The sequence below is a fragment of the Struthio camelus genome, chromosome 1, assembly GCF_040807025.1.
Source record: "Struthio camelus isolate bStrCam1 chromosome 1, bStrCam1.hap1, whole genome shotgun sequence".
NCBI classification, from domain to species: Eukaryota; Metazoa; Chordata; class Aves; order Struthioniformes; family Struthionidae; genus Struthio; species Struthio camelus.
In genome coordinates this window covers 7,881,917-7,889,014 of record NC_090942.1, presented here as the reverse complement: position 1 = coordinate 7,889,014, position 7,098 = coordinate 7,881,917, and the positions used below count along the sequence as shown (strand labels likewise).

Sequence of the window (7,098 nt, the reverse complement as noted above, 5' to 3'; positions counted from 1 at the left end):
CCCTTTTTTGTCTGGTTTTCAGAGAAAACTTCCCTTCACAGCTGCTTAATCCAGCTCCTGGAAAACTCTTTTCAGTTGAAATGTTGGCCAAAGCCACTCAGTTGTTTTCTGATGGCTGGAATTTACATTCCTACGTTACTTCCTAACTCTGTAAGGTGAAATTGCAATGTTGCCCTTAGCCAGAGTTGATATGAATATTTATTTCTAAATGTACCACTGAATTCAAAGTGGGTGATTATTTAGTTGTGACGTGCTCTGTTACCATCACCTAATCAGCTAAGGAGTGCAATGAATTGTATAAGAAGTTTTATGATTTGTTTTGCTAAATAAGATTGTAGCTGAAATATAAGCTCCAGAAAGATGTATAGTACTGTGCATAGAGAGGGCTAGCAAGTCCAGAGTTCTGCAGCCTTAAGCAATGAGCAAATACTTAAGCACCTTAAATTCTGCTCCTTTTTAATCAAGATTTTTGAGAGGCTGACTTCAAAAAAGCTATGAGAAATAAAGCAACAGTGAGTAGGTTTTTTTTAATCACCTATGTCCAGTTACCCGTACAAATGGAGTGTACTTTCATTTGCATATGCAGATACCTCTGCCTGCATCTATTTCTACTACATCGATTAACACTGTTTCTGTGGGAAGGCTACTTGTAAATTCTGTTGGATTATGAAAGGATTGGAGATCAAGGGAAAAAAAAAATTTATAATGCGAATATTCACTAGCCTAAGCAATAAATTTGATAAGCAGCTAGCATCTCTTAGAATCTGTCTTTAATATTTTGGTTTCCACAGCATTCTGTTTTTCCCTGCTCTGCACTGGGGGGAAAAAAATGATGCTCTTTAAAATTATCTGTGATGACAGATAAGTCTGAATACTCTTGTCCTTCTGCTCCCCGCCCCCCCACCAGCTTGATTTTGATGTTGTGTTTGGTAGAAATTCCAGACGTATGTATCCTTTTTTTTTTTTTTTTTTTTTTTTTTTTAACGAAGAAAACTAGTAGGTTTGTGCAGCAAACCTGAGCCATTGTGGGGGGAACAGATAGGCACAGTGGCCAATGCTTATAGTTTCATCGACTCTTTTCGCTGGGTGTCTGGCAGACAGCTGAGAGGAGTGGTCTGCTGGGGGAACATCTGCATTCTGACCAAAAGATATGGCTGCAACCTCTGTGGCTAGTGCTTGATGTCGGAGAAGACAATAAACACACCCCTACTCGGTCTTTAGAGGGACATTCTTCTGTTGTTAGGTGATTGCAGAGGCAGGGAGAGGGAGGGAGGAGGGGACCCCTTGGGAAAGCTGTAGGAACAGTACCTCTGTGAAGGGACTTCTAGAGCTTTCAGTTCAGTAAATGCTGGGAACAGCTGGCATTGGAAGACCCAGCTATGCAGGAGGAGAGTTTTATAGCCTCCCATGTCCTTAGTGCTTGGAGTGGCCATGATGGATCCAGCTATTCCTAGTGCTTCTAAAGGCATCTTTGTCTTTAGGAGGGAGTAGGCACTCCCAGCTCAGGCTTTAGGGACAGCTGTGATCTAAAGACCCTGTTTCTTATGCTTGAGAGAAATGCCAGGCTGCGGTGCCTCAGTATGTGGTAGGGTTTGCCCAAAGCATGTTCAGCAGATGCCAGGATCTAGGGACAGGATTTTACTTCTATTGAAGGCAGGAGCTCCCAGATGTTCAACTTGGTGGCAGCCTGTCTCTTGACAAATGAATAGTTTTATCACAACCATTTGTCTTCTACATGGAGGAGTTCCTCCAAGTGTGCCTAAACTCACTTTGGTCTGGTTTGATCCGGATTTAGTAGCAGTGGTTACACTTCAGCACAGACTTTGCTGCTCCAAATACCGATTCTAGGTGCATACCTGGTTGCTTGCCCCACCTTAGGGCTTTGTCACTATGTGTATTTCCTGCTGTTACCTAAGATAAATTTAAGCTAGTGCTGATACTCTGACAAGTGCTGTTTTGTGCCTCTGCTTGCAATATTGATGCATCTTTGCTACATTCTTTTTAAGGCTTGGGAAAGCTGTTGTCCCACATCTCCATCCTTCAAAGTGGGAAAATGGCAACAAAAAAAGGTCCTGCTACTTCTAAGGTAAATATATTTGTGTTCAGATATACATTCCTATAGTAATAGGCCATTCAAGGTAAGTCCCTGCCCCTACAGCTGAACTTTTAGAATTGTAGAATAATTCAGTTTGGAAAGGACCTTTTGTGGTCTTCTGGTCCAGAGCAGGGCCTACCTTGAAGTCACATTAGGTTGGTCAGGGCTATGTCCAACCAAGTTTCGAATATCTCCATGGATACAAATTTCACAACCTCTCTGGCCCCCTGTTCTAGTGTTTGACCACTGCACCTTAAAGAATTTTTTCCTTATATCAATAGGAATTATCCTTGCTGCAGTTTGTGTCTATTGTCTCTCGTAGTTTTGCTGTAAACCTCCAAGAGGAGTTTGGCTCTGCCTTCTCTGTACCTGCCTCTTAGGTAGTTGTAGACAGCTGTAAGATCCCCCTGGAGCCTTTTCTTCTCCAAGGTAAACTATTTTCTCAACCTTTCCTCATGCATTGCGTGCTTCAGCCTGCTCATCTTGGCAGCCCTCTTCTGGACTCTCTCTAGCACGTCAGCACATTTCATGTTCTGAGGAGCTCAAAACTGGACCCAGTGTCCAGCTGTGGCTTTGCAAGTGCTAAGTAGAGAGGAAGAATCACTTCCCTTGACCTGCTGGCTGCAATAAAGCCCAGCATGCAGTTGTCCTTCATTGCAAGAGTGCGGTACTGGCTCATGTTCAACTGGTACATCCAGTCCTTTCCTGCAACACTGTTTCCTAGCCAGTCAGGGCCAAGTCTGTCCTGCTGCGTGGGGTTAGTACGTGCTGGGTAGAGTGTTCTGCATTTGCCTTTGCTGAACTTCGAGAGGTTCCTGCCAACCCATATCTTCAACCTGTTCGGGTATTTTTGAGTGGCAGCCCTGCCCTCCAGCAGTACTGGGTGCTCCTCTGTCATCTGTCAACTTCCTGAGAGATGCCGCTAGTAATCAGCTGGACTTTAGTACTGCTGATCACATTTTGAGCCTGGCAGTTCAGCTAATTATCCACCCACACTATAGTCTACCTGTCCCAGCCCATCTCATAAACCTGGCTACCAGGATCCTAAGGTGAAGGTAAAAAACACCCCCGTTGCTCTTCCCTGGTCTGTATAGCCAGTCACTCCATCACAGAAGACAAGGACACTGGTCAGGCACAGTTTGCCCTTAGTAAATCTGTGGAGGCTGTTCCCAATTGTCTTGTCCTTCATGTTTCTGGACATGGCAAATTTAGGAGGATTTACTCTCTAACCTTTCTGGAAGTTGAGACGTGGCTGACTTGCTTGTGGTTCCCTAGATCCTTCCTCTTGTCTTTTGTGAGGATGAGTGTGATATTTGCCTTTTTTCAGGATAGAGAGCAGCTTTGCAATGGTGTTGGCTCCTACAGATGCATCCCATTTGGTCCCATGGATTTGGGAATGTCCAGTGATCTCTAACTCAGACTTCTTTGCTGTGGGTAATGCCTTATGACCTCAGACTCTGCTGGTAGGCTTGGGAACCTGGGAGGCCTGCAAACAGAACAAGCCAGTGAAGACCAAGGCAGAGAAAGCATCAAGTCCCTTGACCTATTCCTTCACTAGATCCCCCTGCTTTGTTCTCTCTTGGATGCACGTTTTCCTTTGTCTCCTTTTTGCTGCTGAGGTACCTGCAGAAGCCCTTCTTGAATCTCGTGGTGACGAGAAATAAACCTGCATGTTGGTGGTGGATTTTTGTTACTGTTCTTGTTATTGTCTCATCTGCATCTGTTTTCCCTGACATGTAAGTTAAAAAACTAATTTTGCTGAGCTGCAACAGCTGCCACTTCCCACCACAGTAAATTAAGCTTTCAGGAGACCTCGTATTTGGAATTACAGTTCTGATCATAATGTGGATTTTAATAGTCAATTGAGATGCTTATTAAATTATAACACTCTACATTAGGACTATTCCTGTAGTGCTTTAGAATTCTTGATCATTTAGTTTTTATTATTTTGTGATTTAATGAACAGAAATCATTAAAACTTAAAGCCAAATGCAAAACAGCTATATAAAAACATTCTATAAAATCCAGGAAAATGGCAGATATAGCTGTAAAAAAAATTCTTTCTAAAGCCACAGTCCCTGTTAAATGCCGTTAATTTTAATAGAAAGATGAACGTCACCATCCATTTTCTTAACAAAGAAAATCTCTTCCTCGTTTCTTTACTAGGTTCACACTATTCAGTCTGTACTCTAGTGAAGCTTATCAACCAGATTTGAAAATGATTCACTCTGGTGTGGTTTTTTTTTTTAATCGGTATAAGATACAAAGGACAGGTTTGTTTGTTTTTTTCGTATCCATACACAGAACAGAATAAACACTTCTCCTGTTTTTGAAGAATGTGAATACACCATAACCAACACTTGTGCCTTTTTTGTTACTGTGTGGTTCTACTCTCTGCAGCATAGAGTTGTGGCTGCTATGCCTGAAATCAATTTTTTATTATATTAAAGTATGTGTCCAAAATGCATTGATTATAGACTGCATTAACGTGATGATACAAATAAAAGGCAGTCACATCAACCCCCCCATTCCTCCGTGGCTAGGTAGGTAAGGTAGTCTGAATTATTTTAGGGTGTGATGTCATATAGCAGTTCAGTAACATGAGAATTACTGTGCAAGCCAGTATTACTGGTTATTACCAGTAGTATTACCCAGATTACCATAGAAACAATAAGTTAAAAGGAATAGTTGTATTTAGTGCTCAAGATTTTTTTTTTTTGAGGTTTGATCTGTTCTTGTTTAAAAATGCCTATTTTATATATATATGTATATATATATAAAAAAAAATGTAATGCACATATATGTGTGCATGTGTATGTATGCATATATACAGACAAGCGTCTTAGTTCTTGAAATCCTTCTAGATTAGTATAGCAAAATCACTAACTACACATTATTTTTGTTTATTTTTTCAGATGCGAAAGATGGTTTTGCATAAGATGCTGGTAAACAAATACGTGCAATGGAAGCAATATCTGTATCACAAACAGGTCCTTGTCAGAATTTTCATGCGTAGTGTTGCTCTGCATTGTCCTTTAGATGAGACTTTTATGTTCATTTCAAAGCAGACTGAAGATTTATCAGGGTTCTTGTTTAAGTCTGGGTTGTGAAGGCAATTACAGTATACACCTGAATTATAAATAGACCTTTGGGTATGGTTATAATTAGGATTTCAATAATAAAACTGTTATTCTAGTTGTTTTTGTGTGGGTTTTTTTTTCATTTCCCCTCATTTAAATTTTGGTTTAGGGCCTTCTAGTTGCTTGCTATTTACCTATGACCAAGAGTTTTCTGATAGATCAGAGGTCCAAGGTCTGTATTTGTTGTCAGTAAAGGGCTGGGTGCTGCCACTGTTGCTGCTGTTTGTCCCTTTGTGGTTCCTGCATGCTTTTATCTGTGACTACATGAAACAGTTCCTTCATACAAGAAGTTTTCTGTGTTCCTAATCCTGTTTGTTCCATTTCTGTGAACAGCATATTTTCTGTCATAGCCTTTGGAGAGGGAGTGACTAGCTGTACAGAGTATACACGGAGCCCGAGGCCACGAGAGCCACAAGCAGGAACGCGCCCCATCGTCCACAAAGGGATTACATAAACCTGCGAAGCTACATCTTTGCTCTACTTGAAAGCATTGTGAGTTTTGTCACTGATTTTAAAGGGAACCAGATTTGCTCTTAGTAGACAGGTTGAGTTCATAAGCACTTATTGTCTCTTCCTCAGTTTCTGTTTTAATGTAGCATAAACGTACTGAAGCTTAGCGTATTGACATCCGAGCTTTGGCTTCATCGAGATGCAACCAGTAAAACCTGTTGTAAAGTGCACTTGAGCTTGCTCGAGTAGGCTTGGTGCAGTTCTGGTGCACACTTTGTTATCATGAGACCACCTGGAGCAACAGGGGACTTCATTTCTAAGGGGAGCTGACCTGCAGCATTGAGGGTACGTCTTTGGGAGCAGAGCCTGGCTGGATTGCCCACGTAGAAGTGGATTACAGACAAAATGGACAGGTGTGTAGGTCTATTTGCACACATGGGATTGGCATAAAAATGCAAATTGTCAGCATAATTTCCTTCCCGTCCTGATGCTCCTATCCAGCTTTTATAGTTACAATGTACTTGTTATTGGCTTTGCTATCCTTACTCAGTTTACCACCCATCTCTGTTCTCCCTGCTCTCTTATCCAGATGTCTGCTTCTCCATCTTCTGGGAGAGTAAGTGGGAGCGCAGCCTTCAAGGCGGACCTGGAGCAGGCAGCACTGTGCATTCCTTCCTCCTTCATCCTCCACAGAGCCTTTACTTCCATTCCCCGCTTCCCTGCGGTGCTTGGTCCTCTCCTCGTCAGAGATGAATCCCCTGGCCTAGGGAATGAGGAAAGACAAGGGGGTAGCGAATTTCGGCAGGGGAACTCCCTGCCCGTGCACACCTTTCAGCAGTGTCTGCTTCCCAGCACAGCTCTTGAAGGCACAGTAAGGATTAACAGATTGTCACAGCAATGGCACGAGCTAATCTGAACAGGGACGCAGCGGGCCTGAGGTTCGCCTTGTGGGAATGGGGAGGCTCTGAGGCACTATGGCAACAAGGGCTGTATGCAAAGATGCCAAAACTCATCTTTTAATCCGTGCTGCAATTCTTAGCTATGGATCCCTTTCCATTCTCTTCATATTTCTCAAAAGTGTCAGATGGCATGCACACAGTTTAATTGAGGTGGATGAGAGTGTGCCAAGAACAGTGTATATTGAACGAATTTTTAAGCATGTCCCAACTTGAGAGGAATACAAGAACTCTGCAACTTATTTTTGCAACGTTTGTGACTCCCATTTTTACATTAGCTTCACTTCTCCTCCCCTCCCTACCCCAGGATTTACCCTCAAAGTTTTTTTCTTCTCCCCCTTCCCCCTGCCAGCTGTTGCACTGTGACTCATTTTGCTCCTGTACCTCTTTTCTTCCTTAAAAGCATCTAAACTATCCCAGAGGCCTGGGCCAGCTAATATCCTTCCTTCAGCAAAGA

The 7,098-nt window shown here is 42.4% G+C and overlaps 1 long non-coding RNA gene across 1 annotated transcript; it reads left to right on the top strand.

The window, feature by feature from the left end:
- The first annotated feature begins 4,828 nt into the window (after positions 1-4,828).
- LOC138061989 (uncharacterized) lies at positions 4,829-7,057 on the top strand. The gene is made up of 4 exons (XR_011135962.1): positions 4,829-5,085; positions 5,569-5,727; positions 5,815-6,098; positions 6,275-7,057. It is a non-coding gene; the product is annotated as an uncharacterized lncRNA (long non-coding RNA).
- Positions 7,058-7,098: the final 41 nt, after the last annotated feature.